General features: G+C 41.2%; 1 protein-coding gene across 6 annotated transcripts in view; it reads left to right on the top strand.

Annotated features, from left to right (window-relative positions):
* The first annotated feature begins 808 nt into the window (after positions 1-808).
* The window catches only part of LOC145343219 (soluble lamin-associated protein of 75 kDa-like), a 93,112-nt gene continuing 79,456 nt past the window's right edge, over positions 809-14,464 (top strand). For 2 of the 6 annotated variants that reach the window (XM_080189280.1, XM_080189279.1), the window contains exon 1: positions 809-929. The gene's annotated coding sequence lies outside the window, so the exon portion shown is untranslated. Of the gene's footprint in view, positions 930-1,159; positions 1,220-4,476; positions 4,554-14,464 lie in introns of those variants that run through there. The other 4 variants (XR_013886691.1, XM_080189278.1, XM_080189281.1 and 1 more) reach the window with 3 other exon arrangements.

Genomic DNA, 14,464 nt, shown 5'->3' with positions numbered 1-14,464 from the left:
CCAACGAAGACCGCAAAAAAATACTAAGGGTTGTGAACGAAGCCCAGTCCATCATGCAAATAAACCTCCCATCAATTTATTTCATCTACACTTCTGGCTGCCTTGGAAAAGCAGCCAACATAATCAAGGACCCCACACACCCCAAACATACTCTCTTCCACCATCTTCTGTTGGGAAAAGATACAAAAGTCTGAAATAATGTACCAAACAACTCAAGGACAGCTTCTTCCTTGCTGCTGTCAGACCTTTGAATGGACTTACCTCACATTAAGTTGATCTTTCTCTCTACCCTCGCTACCACTGCAACACTACAGTCTGCAGTCTCTCGTTTCCTTCTCTATGAATGGTATGCTTTCTCTGTATAGGGCGCAAGAAATACTTTTCACTGTATGTTAATGTGTGACAATAATAAATCAAATCAAATTAAAATATTAAACTGATCTTTCTGTACAACCTAACTATGACTATAACACTATATTCTGCACCCTCTCCTTTCCTTCTCCCCTACTTACCCTATGAGCAGTATATTTTGTCTGTGCGGCGCAAGAAACAATACTTCTCGCTGTATATCAGTACGTGACAATAATAAATCAAATCAAAAAATGTTTATCTTGTTCAGTCAGCTCTAAATTAGATTTTTTTAGCATCAAACGTTTATGTTGAATTTCCCATAATTTTTGCTGGATTTGGTAAAATTTGCTGTGGAGGGGGGGGGGAGCGGGGTATCCAGTTAGACAGCGTCCCTTTAATTTAAATCTCCGGCGTCGCATTGCGTGCGTCAGCTATGTGAGCTCCAGACTGGGTTTAATGAGCAGCAGCGAGGCACGGAGAGGCAGAGCCACAGCCACGTTCCGGAGCTCAGACACCGCTTCCAGCAGGCTTCATTGCAAAGCCGGCGCGGAGAGGCAGTCCGTGCACCTGACCCTCCGGTATGTTTTGTGTCCTGCATTTGCCAAATGTGAGGGCTCGGTGTGGATTGTTAGTTAAACGCTGAGAGTGGAAGGAAGGCCCTTGGATGCAGTGAAGATGCGCTAGGTATTAGTGAGTGGAGGTAAACGGCTGGATTTAGGGATTGATGTGTAAATCGGCGTCCGAGCATGCGCTTTGAAAAAGGGGGGGTGGTGGGGAATAGAAACAAGGAGATGGTCGACATTCCAGCACTGAATAGAACTGATCACCCACAATGGAAACTGATCTCTGGAAGACCCTTCATCAACAGGTGTATAGATGATAATCGTGTTGTGTTTTATGGAGAAAAAATATACTGGATGATTATTTTAAGGAATTATTCAGATTATTTTATTGAGAGAGTTTTTTTTTCTTGTCAGTTATAATCAACCCCCCTGTGCTATTTTTCTACCCAAGTATGATTTGATTGCCCATTTACCCATTTTGGAAACCAGAAAATGGCGTAGATGTAACTGGATTGTCAAACGAGTGTCCTGTACTTTCTAGGGTGCAAAAACTGTGCAGGGCAACAATAGCACTGGAACTAATAAAGTGAAGCAGAGCTTTGCAGTGCAAAAAAACTGGACCTATCCATTTGTCAAACTTCAACATTTGTGATAGAACAGATGGACAGTAGTTTGAGGAATAGGATCAGAATGGGGTTGTGAGTTATCTTAACTCTTCTGAATAAACTTCTATGTTGTTGTCTTATGAAGACCAACTTAAGTACTGTTGCCAGTAACATAGCTACGGGACCTGTATGACATGAGATTACCGATGGTGTTAGATAAATTTATTAGGAAGGAATTGCCAATTTGAAATTAATTCTTGCTCTTTTCTCAGTATCAGTTTTATGTTCAGTAAAATAAATAAGGGACTGGTGGTAAAATGTTTGAATAATTGCATGCCATTGACTTGCATAATAATGGGTATCATGGGGGTGGGGGTGAACTAAACCATTATTAGTATCTTGATACTGTATCAAATCACTAAGGAAATTTGAATCCCATTAATTTTTATGATGGCATATTATGCATGTGCTAGTAGTCCATAAATAAAGTTATATAACTTGTTTTCTGAATTTTTAAAGCAATCGTTGATTGCATTTTGGAATAATTTCAGATTAATATGATTCAGTTCAGATTTCATAATGCCTTAATAATTGTTCTGATTTTTCTCTTGAGTTGGCTGAAGTTGATTGAGGTAGATGGGGAGAAACTGTTTCCTCTGAGGGTGACCAGAGCAAGGGGGCATAATTTTAAAATTAAAGCTAGGCTATTCAAGGGTGGTGCTGAATTAGATACAGAAAGTGCTGGGAGTACTCAACTGTTCTGGCAGCATCTGTGGAGAGTTAATGTTTTGAAACAAATATGATTCCTCTGCAGAAGTGGCCTCTGTTCACAAAGGCAAAATCCTGAGGATGCTAGAATCTGAAACAAAAACAGAAAATGCTGGAAAATCTCAACAGGTCTGATAGCATCTGTGGAGAGAGAATAGAGCCAACTTCTTGAGTTGTAGAATCATCATAGAATTTTTTTTTCAGCTCAGATGAAAGGTCATCCTGACTTGAAACGTTGGTTCTATTCTCTGTCCACGTTTGCTGTTAGACCTGCTGGGATTTTCCAGCATTTTCTGTTTCTGTTAGCTTTTGTAAATCTTAGTTATGTGGCTGTGTGCATACATCCAGTCATGAACAAATGCCTTTCTAATGGGTCATAATCACTGAGTGCTCTGTGTTTGAATATGAAAAAGCCAGTCCAAATGTTTCCCCAGATGAAAAAAGGTGCCAGTTAAAATTGGAAATTCAGATGTTTGTTTGCACATGAGTACAATCTGTTATTAACAAGGGAGTAGGGAACTGTGTGTTGTAATTTTTTTTGGGGAGGAGGGAATTTTCCTGATGCAAACTTTTGTGTTAGTTCAGTTATAACTGATAATCCTTCATGTATAAAGTGGGAGAGTAATAGTCCCTGACAGGGGTGTGTCATAATCAGCAGCAATAACTTGACAACCTAGTGAATTTTTCATTTCACAAAAGCTGACGTGGCTTATTGAGATTTATTTTTATTTAGAATGTATTTCCTTGACTTTGTTTTTGTTGAAATTCACTAGTGTGCACACAATTCCTTACTTCCCAAGTGCTTTGGATATCCTGAAGTTATGAAAGGCACTGTAAATTCTTTTATAGAACATAGAGGGGTAGCACAGTGGTTAGCACTGCTGCCTCACAGTGCCAGGGACCTTGGTTTGATTCCGGCTTTGGGTCACTGTTTGTGTGGAGTTTGTACATTCTCCCTGTGTCTGCATGGGTTTTCTCCATGTGCTCCAGTTTCCTCCCACAGTCTGAAAGATGTGCAGGTTAGATTGGTGATGCTAAATTGACCCTAGTGCAAGGGGGATTAACAGGGTAAATATGTGGGGTTACGGGAATAGAGCCTGGGTAGAATTGTGGTTGGTGCAAACTCAATGGGCCGAATGGCCTTCTTCTGCACTCTGGGATTGTATGAACAGACATGGTCAAGCTATTTCATAAGAACATAAGAACATAAGAAATAGGAGCAGGAGTAGGCCATCTAGCCCTTCGAGCCTGCCCCGCCATTCAATAAGATCATGGCTGATCTGTTGTGGCTCAGTTCCACTTTCCCGCCCTCTCCCCATAACCCTTAATCCCCTCTCTTATCAAAAACCCATCAACCCGCTTCTTAAAAATATTTAGCGAGGCAGCCTCCACCACTTCAACGGGCAGAGAATTCCAGAGATTCACCACCCTTTGAGTGAAGAAGTTCCTCCTCAACTCCGTTCTAAACCGCCTCCCCTTTATCTTGAGGCTGTGCCCCCTAGTCCTACTGTCTTTTTTGAGCGGGAAGAGTCTCTCCACCTCTATCCTATCCATCCCATTCATCATCTTATACGTCTCAATGAGATCTCCCCTCATTCTTCTAAACTCTAGCGAGTACAAGCCTAGTTTATTCAGCCTCTCCTCATAGCTCAACCCCCTCAACTCCGGTATCAGCCTAGTAAACCTCCTCTGCACTCCCTCCATTTCATGTTGTGTGTGAATATATCATGTGTAAGCATAGTTTATTCAACAAGGCTGAACTCCACTCTTTCATCAGTTATCTATGATAAATAATTCTGGTGCGCAGAAATGCTCAAGATCTTAATGTTTGCTGTTTTAAATGTGAATTTTTGTTTCATGGAGCTATACTCTGCTGTTTCATTAGCTTGTAAAGATTTATTTTAGTCATCATGATTAATCAGATTGAGCGAAAGAAGAAAGAAATCAACATTGGTGTTTTTTTTTTGTGTGCTTGTTTTTCAAAATTATTAATTTGTTTTGCTTAACACCATCTGTTTTGAAAACTTAATCCCTAATCTAATCGGCCTTGGAATGTCGTAATACAGTCTTTGGGTAGAATTACCAGTGCTTTTGTGATTATAACTGACCATGTTGAAGTTTGTATGAGCAGCACATTACTGCGGGCTAGTGAAATTACTAGAGACGTCACCTGTGAAAATGTGGTTTTCCCTGTTGAGCAGTCATTCATCTTGGATATTCCTGAATGAGATTCGAGGAATCCTTGTGCCTCTTTGGTGTTCAGGAGGTGATGTTGACTTTGCTTTAGTGTGTTATCTGCTCTGGGGGAACACTTTTTTTTATAAAATGTTTAGGCATTAGCCTCGTTCACTGAAGAGGCCAGTTGCTACTACTGGAGAGAGAGTTGGACATGTAGTAATATCTGGAACTGATTTCACGAACGATTTATTTAACAGGAAAGGTGATACAGCACATGCTTGTGTCTGTCTTTAGTGGCTTTTCTGTACGTTAAACGGGAGGGCTATAGCAAGTTCCAGCAATTTCCTTAACGGATCTGTGCTTGAGGGGGTGGGGGAAGAGAACTTGTTGAAATCATTGCATTGGGAAAGTATGTTCCTGCGGGAAGTTAATTTATTGAGATTTGTAGACTTGTTGTGGGGAAACAAAGGGCTTTGCATGGCATAAAGTGTGGCTCCTCTAATTGGTACCTTCTGTAGTGTGACTACTTTATACGAATTACCAAGTGCTGTTGATGTTAACATGCTGCAAAATCTACAAGTGGAACCTTTTTAATAAAATCACCAATTAGTGCATACATGTAGGAGTGTTATTATAATCAAGTAAACCCTATGGATTATCGTGGGATACTGGCTGGATTTCGCAGGAGAATACGTTATCTGTAACTCATCTTTTTGCATCAATTAATCAGTTTTAAGCTTCACATCAATTAATTGGTTTTATACGTATCTAATCCTGAACAATTCAGGAAAATATTTTGGGCTGAATTGTCTAGAAAAGTACACTAACCAGATTTCAATTTATTTCTCAGCATTAGCGCAGGCAGTCCTCAACTTTACAATGTTCAAGTTACAATGAATGGCAATTAATTATAAATTGATATCATATTTTGACCTTATGATACCATATCAATGAACGTTGGTCTTTACCAATTGTTACGTTCCTTTATGTTCCACTGTAACAACCGCAGGAAGCGAAAATTACTTCCCAGATATGGTAGCGACGATTTTTATTTGAAAGCATAGGCACTATTAGTTTGAAGTTTTGAAATTTATTTATTAGTGTCACAAGTAGGCTTACATTAACACTGCAGTGGAGTTACTGTGAAAATCCCCTAGTTGCCATACTCCAGTGCCTATTTGGTAACACTGAGGGAGAATTTAGCATGGCCAATGCACCTAACCGGCATGACTTTCAGACTGTGGGAGGAAACCTGAGCACCTGAAAGAAACCAATGCAGGCACAGGGAGAACGTGTAGACGCCACACAAAGTGACCCGGGTCCCTGGTGCTCTGAGGCAGCAGTGCTAACCACTGTGCTGCCTGTGGGACGTTGGAAATACACTATAAGGCAATTATACTGAAGCACAATCTCAACCTTTCACTATTCAAAGAAAATAGAGACTTGGCTCAGGGATGGGTACCATAGTGGTTAGCATTGCTGCCTCACAGCATCAGGGACCGAAGTTCAATTCTGGCGTCAGGTGACTGTGAGGAGTTTGCATGGGGTTTCCTCGGGGTGCTCTGATTTCCTCCCACAGTCCAAAGATGCACAGGTTAGGTTAATTAGCCATGCTAATTTGCCCCTTTAGTGTCAGTAAAATCCTCCTGTGCTATGGAAGTTCTGATTCATTTAGTGTTCCAACTGACCAGGTGGTTTTCAGAAATCAGTAGCTTTTGTAAATCTAGAGGATTGTAAGTCCAGAATGTGGGAGGTTTAGGGGTGATCTTGCAGAGGTCTATAAAGCAATGAGGGGGCATAGATCAGCTAGATAGTCAATATCTTTTACCAAAGGTAGGGGAGTTAAAACTAGAGGGCATAGGTTTAAAGTGAGAGGGGAGAGATACAAAGGGTCCAGAGGGGCAGTTGTTCCACACAGAGGATAGTGTGTGTCTGGAACAAGCTGCCAGAGATAGTAGTTGAAGTGGGTACAATTGTCTTTTACCAAACATTTAGCCAGTTACATGCATAAAATGGGCATAGAAGGATATGGCCAAACACAGGCAATTGGGACTAGCTTAGGAGTTTTAAAAAAAAGGGTGGCATGGACAAGTTGGGCCAAAGGGCCTGCTTCCATGCTGTTGTAAATCTCTATGATTCTATGACTGTAATAGGATAACCACATGTTTTTCTCATCATATCTTATGAAGATAATGAAGGGGCTAGATAGGGTAGAGGTAGAGAGATTCTTCCTGCTTAGAAAGGATAGCAGAACTAGAGGGCACAGTCTCAAAATAAGGGGGGGGGGGGCAGTTTAGATTGGAGTTGAGGAGGAACTTCTTCATTCAAAGGGTGGTGAGTCTCTGGAATTCTCTGCCCATTGAAGTGGTAGAGGCTACCTCGCTGAATATATTTTAAGTCACGGATAGATAGGTTTCTGATAGACAAGGGAATTAAGGGTTATGGGGAGAAAGCGGGAAGGTGGAACTGATTCACTTCAGATCAGCCATGATCTTGTTGAATGGTGAGGCAGGCTGGAAGGGCGAGATGGCCTACTCCTGCTCCTATTTCTTATGTTCTTATATTTTAAAAAGTGTTGATAAACAATTGGCATTTAGCAAAAAGAGTTAAATCTTTAAATGGAACTGTATGTTTGACAGATAATATTGGGAACATGAAGGCATTTATTGTGTTATGTGCTTCAGATACAGGAAATTTGGAATTGCTCATGACAAAGCAATTTTAGGCATGTTTTGAGATGTGATGTGACCGGTTAAACGCGTTTACCAGCCAGGAAGGTCCCAGTTCCAATATCTGCTCTCTGCCAAATTACTTGTCTGCACTGCCACTTGGTTTGGAACATTATGATTGACCTCAGCACCCTTATGTTTAAGTGAGGGGAAAGATAATCGCAATGTTGCCTTTTCCAATGTATGTCTGTCAATGTGCAGCTTCCACGGTTAAATAGGCTGTGAACACTTGAGCAAATGCATTTTGGCAAGGTGCTGGAAAGCAGCTAACACCTATAGGATCTGTCCTAGCCACAAGTCAGCATCTACAGGAGAGGATTAGGGAGAAACAAATGGTGTTAAATCATTTTAATAATTGTCTGGGCTCATCAGTTTATCACATCGAGAAAAATAATTTATGAAAACAAAAATTGCAAATCAAATTTGTAAATAACAACAACTTGGTGACTGTCACAAATAAAGGTTTGAATCTATGTCCAAAGATGGTTAAGCTTGTTTTGCTTTCTTCAAACTCAGCTTTTGCCAATATGAATTAGTATGACTATTCCCTAACTTTTAAATCTTGGAGCTGCAAGAGGAGGTGATGGCCTAGCGTATTATCGCTAGACTATTAATCTAGGAACTCAGCTAATGTTCTGGGGACCCGAGTTCAAATCCCACCATGGCGCAGATGGGGAAATTTGAATTCAATAAAAAATATCTGGAATTAAAAACCTATGACCATGAAACCATTGTAGATTGTCAGAAAAAACCCATCTGGTTCACCAATGTCCTCTTAGGGAAGGAAATCTGCCGTCCTTACCTGGTCTGGCCTACATGTGACTCCAAAGCCACAGCAATGTAGTTAACTCTGAACTGCCCTCCAAGGGCAACTAGGGATGGGCAATAAATGCTGGTCGGGCAATAAATGCTGGTCAGCCAATGACATCCATATCCCATGAATGTCTATAATCAATCAAAAAGCACTCACGTTGGGAACCCATTATTGCACAGTGGCACCAACTAATGAGCTGGGAACCCAACTGCATTTCCACTGGATCCTTCAATATAAGTTAGCCCATATAATCATATATAGACCATAGAATGTTTTCTTCAAAGATTTGAACTAAGCTTGGCAGCAATGGAAGAAGAACTATGTGTTGTTGCGATCAAACCAGTTGTTATTAAACTGGTACTTCAGTTAAAGCATTTTATTTTCAGTAACTTTAATTTCTTCTCCAGTTAACTGTTTTCCTCAAGTTCATAAGATATAGGCGCAGAATTAGGCCATTTGGCCCATTGAGTCTGCTCTGCTGTTCGATCATGGCTAGTGTGTTTCTCATCCCTGTAACCCTTCAATCCATTGCCAATTAAAGATCTGTCTAATTCCTCAAATTTATTCACTGTCCCAGCATCCATCGCAGTTTTGGGATAGTGAATTCCACAGATTCACAACTCTTTGGGAGAAGTAGTTTCTTCTCAACTCGTAAATTTGCTAGTTTTAAATTTACTACCCCTTATTCTAAGACCTCTCATCCTAGAATGCCCCACCAGTGGAAGCATCAACTCCACATCTACTTTTTCCATATCTTTTATCATCTTGTATACCTCAATTTGATCTTCCCTTGTTCTTCTAAATTCTAGCGAGTATAGGCCTAAATTGTTCAATCTCTCTTCACACAACACACCCCTCATTTGGAATCAATCTAGTGAACCTCATCTAAACTGCCTCCAATGCCACTACATCTTTCCTCAAATAAGGGGACCAAATCGGAGCGCAATACTTCAGTTGCGGCCTCACCGATTCTTCCTATTGTTGTATTTTTGTATTCTGTTCCTTTAACTATACATGTCAACATCATATATTCATGAAAAAGTTACCCCTGACATCTCCTCTGTGCCTACTCCCCAGCACCTTAAACCTGTGTCCTCTCATAGTGACCATTTCAGCCCTGGGAAATAGTCTCTGAGAATCCACCCTATCTATACCTCTCAACATCTTATAAACCTCTATCAGGTCACCTCTCGTCCTTCGTCTCTCCAGGGAGAAAAGACCTAACTCCCTCAACCTATCCTCATAAGGCATGCCATCCAATCCAGGCAACATCCTTGTAAGTCTCCTCTGCACCCTTCCAGTAGCCTCCACATCCTCCTTGTAGTGAGGTGACCAGGGCTGCACACAGTACTCCAAGTGGGGTCTGACAAGGGTCTTATAAAGTTGCAGCATTATCTCCCGACTTTCTAATCCACAGACTGCAGTCAGTAAGGACAGGCAATAACACCTCATCCACGATCATCCTCAACACTGGTGCTCCACAAGGCTGTGTCCTGAGCCGCTTACTATACTCGTACACCTCTGACTGTGTGGCCAAATTCCCCTCCAACTCGATTTCCAAGTTTGCTGATGACACCATGGTTGTGAGTCAGATCTCAAACAATGACGAGATAGAGAAACTAGTGACAATAATCTCTCCCTCAATGTCAACAAGGTGATAGTTGTCAACTTTGAGGTGGAAGGCATGCTCTTGTCTACATCAACGGAGATGAAGTAGAAATGGTAGAGCGGTTCAAGTTTTCAGGTGTCCAAATCACCACCAACCTGTCCTGGTCCCTCCATGCAGAGGTTTTGTTAAGAAAGCCCACTAGTGCCACTACTTTCTCAGGAGACTAAGGAAATTTTGGCATGTCCGCTACAACTCTCACCAATGTCTACAGATGCACCGTGGCAAGCATTCTTTCCGATTGTATCACAGCTTAGTATGGCTCCTGCTCTGTTTACGACTGCAATAAGCTGCAAAGGGTTGTAAAGAAAGCCCAGTCTGTCACTCAAACATGCCTGCCACCTGTTGACATTTCCTGCTGCCTCGGAAAAGTAGTCAGCATAATCAAGGACCCACGCACCGCGGGCACATCACTGCCTTCCATCAGGAAAAAGATACAAAGGTCTGAGGACATGTACCAACTGATTCAAAAACAACTTCTTCCTTACTGCCATCAGACTTTTTTGAATGCATCTATCTTGCATTAAGTTGCTCTTTCTCTACACCTTAGCTATGACTAACACTTCTTCATTTTGCACTCTCTCTCCTTTCCTTCCCTATGTACGTTATGCCTTGTCTATATAGCATACAAGAAACTACTTTTCACTGTAGACTAATACATTTGACAATAAATCCAAACTGGCTTGCCCTCATCTAATTTTCTCTTGCCTTAGCTTTAGCCTTCTAGTGTTTTCAAACTTATTGCTGTTTTGTACTTGAATCTTCTTTTGCCATTTAAGCTTCTCAAAATTCAACAATCTCTTCAAATGGGGATTCCACATTTGGCAGAAGATTTGGAATGGGAATCACTACAGCAGAGGGGAAGAAAATGATAGACTGACCCATGTCTATAAAATATGGAATGGACTAGTGGGAATTGACAGAAACAAGTACCTATGCCCTGTGGCAGTGACAAATCATGAGGTCACTGTCCATACAATCTACAAAGATAGTGCATCGACAATCTGTCTTCCCAAGGACAATCCCACAATGGAATATGTTGCCAGAGGAAATAGCCGCAGCCCCATCATTTGAAATCTTCAAGGCCTTTCTTCAATTATTTCAAACTAGAAACTTTCATTATCAGGATGACCTGTCTCAGTAGGCCATGCCTGGTTTAGCTAGCACTACCCATATAAATGTTGGCGGGATAAGATATTCATTTGTGATGTTAGCATAGCTAAAGCAGAAGCAATTTTAAAAATGTATCTTATCTCTCTCTGCCAATGAATCCAAAGTACCTTGGGAACTGTTTCTAATACCGTTACGGTATTGCTGAATTCGTATCACACAGGATTGTGGTCCAGTCAATGTATGTTTAGTTTCATTTTCTAATTGTGCTGCAGCCGTTCTTCATTCCGAAAGCTTATTAATCTCAGAGATGAGTCTTCAGTACAGTCCACCCCCTGAACAATGCATATGTGTCATGCTGTTGCACTGTAATTTTTCTTGGAAAAGTAACCCACTGACTTTCTTATCCTTTTGGTTGCTTTGCACAGCTGAAATAGATGTATCCAATCTGCATTATTCTGCTTTGTCAGTGTTAAGGTCTTATCATCACATTTTCTATTTAATGTCACATGGATTTATATTGGGATTCCGCGATCTGCACTTTGGATATAAGAACATAAGAAATAGGAGCAGGAGTAGGCCATCTAGCCCTTCGAGCCTGCCCCGCCATTCAATAAGATCATGGCTGATCTGTCGTGGCTCAGTTCCACATTCCCACCCTTTCCCCATAATCCTTAATCCCCTCTCTTATCAAAAACTCATCAACCCGCGTCTTAAAAATATTTAGCGAGGTAGCCTCCACCACTTCAACGGGCAGAGAATTCCAGAGATTCACCACCCTTTGAGTGAAGAAGTTCCTCCTCAACTCCGTTCTAAACCGCCCCCCCTTTATCTTGAGGCTGTGCCCCCTAGTCCTACTATCCTTTCTGAGCGGGAAGAGTCTCTCCACCTCTATCCTATCCATCCCAATCATCATCTTATACATCTCAATGAGATCTCCCCTCATTCTCCTAAACTCTAACGAGTACAAGCCTAGTTTATTCAGCCTCTCCTCATAGCTCAACCCCCTCAACTCCGGTATCAGCCTAGTAAACCTCCTCTGCACTCCCTCCAAGGCCAAAATATCCTTGCGTAAGTACGGCGCCCAAAACTTTACAACAGTCTGGTGGAACAGACTGCATGTTTGTTTGAAGTGGGGTGCACTTTCTTGCTTTATATCAGGGCACGTGCACCTTGACCAAGGAATATTGAGCAGGAAGAAGCACATGCCTACACAGAGCCTGCCTGATTTATTTCTTCCTCAAGTTTTCATCATCAAGTTTTATAAATTCTACCTTCAGTAGTGATGTAACTCCAGAATTAATGAATGTCCTGGAATAGCACGGTGGTTAGCACTGCTGCCTCGCAGTGCCAGGGACCTGGGTTCAATTCCCAGCTTGGGTGACTGTTTGTTTGTGTGAAATCTGCATGTTCTCCCCGTGTCTGTGTGGGTTTCCTCCGGGTGCTCCGGTTTCCTCCCACAATATGAAAGATGTGCATGTTAAGTGCAATTTAGCTGATTAGGCTGAATTCTCCCACAGCGTACCCAGACAGGTGCCGGAATGTGACGAGTAGGGGATTTTCACAGTAACTTAATTGCAGTGTTAACGTAAGCCTACTTGTGTCACTAATAAATAAACTTATTATTAAAAAAAACTTACGACTGGTGGGTTGGTTGAAGTGGGGTGCATTTTCTTGCTTGTATGTCAGCGCACATGCATCACCTTGACCAAGAAATATTGAGCAGGAAGAAACACATGTCCATACAAGGCCTGCGTGATTTGTATTTTTCTCTCTAACATCTGGATGTGTGCATTTTGAGTTCTGCTCTTGAAAGTGATGTAACTCAGTGTTAACGAATGTCCTAAACAGTGTTATAGTGAAATTAAAGTGATGGACACAAAATGGTTACCTTGCACACACAATGGACATTAAAAGGCTCTGACTTTGGGCACAGACAGTTAAACAAAGAGTTAAAACCTGCAGTATCTGAATTGCTGCAGGAAACTGGTCTGACCTGGGGCACTTTAAGAGCAGACCCAGAACAATGAATTTGATAATGAGATCAGCCATTGATGGGGACATAAATGTATATATCGAAACCAGTCATTGATAGAGGACATAACTGCATAAATTTATCCATTCTAAGTACAACTATCCATGTCTGTACCTGTCTGCTTATAACGATGTGTTAACTGTCGATGTCCGTATCTGCCTCCTCAATTTGTAATGATGTGTTAACGTCCGGACTACCTATTGTCTAAAAGGTATAAAGATGCTCAATTACCATAGTGTAGTTGGGAAGGTAGCTGCCAAGTCCTGCTGAGTACCAGTGCTTTCTCCCAAATCTTCGTCCGAAATAAAACTGTTTTGTTGAACCTCTAAGTCCAACTCTGAAGTGGTAAATTTCCCACAACAACAGCAATGAACTCTTGTGCTCTTGAGATTTCATTTATGTATTTGGTTCCTTGGAAATAGCATAAGTATTAGCTCTAGATTAGAGATTGTAAAGACAATAATGAGTATATTTTTAAATTGTACTGAATGAAGGATGTGGAAAATAATTAAATTTTATCTGACTTTACTGATCAGTGCTAAATAGCTTTTTTGCTAGGAGCGCATGGAGGTAGTCTGTCTTCTGTGGTTCTGTTACCTTCTGAGAACTAGCCTCTTGATGTTTTATATATTGAAAATAAAGAGCAAACCTCCAGTAAAATCTTTCAGATTGAGAGATTTCTTGTGCAAGGACCTGCTGTCCCTTGTCCAGCTTTTGATTCATGTTCTCTTTGAATCGGAGACTCATCGAATCTTAATGACTTTGTTCATGAGAAAACACAATGGCTGCCTTCAAGACATTAATCCAAATTTGGCTTAGCAAACAAAGCTCACATAGTGCTTTTTGGTTGATTTACACCAAACACGATGGTTGAGGCATTTGGTCTCAAGGTATATTTTAATGAAACAAAATATGAAATATATTATACCAGGAGTATACAGCTGGGAGAGGGATGGTGCACCTTAGAATATTTTGTCCAATGCATTGAATGATGCCTAATAACCATTGTTCGCATTTCAGATCAGCCAAAGTTTTTGAGAATAAACTGGAAGGAGCAGTCCAGCTCCTTCAACTTGCCAATCTCCAGCTGAGTTCAAGAGAGAAAAAACAGTTTAACATTATATTTGGACGTAGATTCAAGCTTTTGCTGGTGACTGTTCCCAAGTTGCTATTTATGAATCTTATTGGTTACCTTCCAAGTTTCTAGTAAGTTATCTTTGTTACGGTGTCATCAAACTGATGAGCCCAACCTATTATTGAGACAAACTATTTTAACACTTTATCAGACGGGACTTCATGGCTGTTCCTGTTGGTGGAATCTTCCCGTTTTGCCAATGGCAACTACCCCTCTCTGTGCTGTGGATTCCCCTGAGATGGAGGGTGCGAACAGTGAAAACCCAGTTGACCATGGCAATTGTCCTCCACTATCGCAAAACACACCATGGGAGGATGTGGAGAATCCTGCCGTTTGTATCCCTACCATTTTTCTCAACTCCTCCCTGCAAACCCAAAGATGTGCGGGTTAAGTTGATTAGCCATGCTCAGTTGTTCCTTAGTGTCAGAGAGGTTAACAGGCTAAATATGTGGAGTTATGGGGATAGGGCATCGGTGAGATTGGTGACAGTGCAGGCTCGGTTGTTATCTT

The sequence above is a fragment of the Carcharhinus amblyrhynchos genome, chromosome 5 (genome assembly GCF_965287045.1).
Source record: "Carcharhinus amblyrhynchos chromosome 5, sCarAmb.v2.hapA, whole genome shotgun sequence".
NCBI lineage: Eukaryota > Metazoa > Chordata > Chondrichthyes > Carcharhiniformes > Carcharhinidae > Carcharhinus > Carcharhinus amblyrhynchos.
The sequence above is the reverse complement of the archived record's forward strand: the minus strand, read 5'-3'. Positions and strand labels throughout refer to the sequence as shown.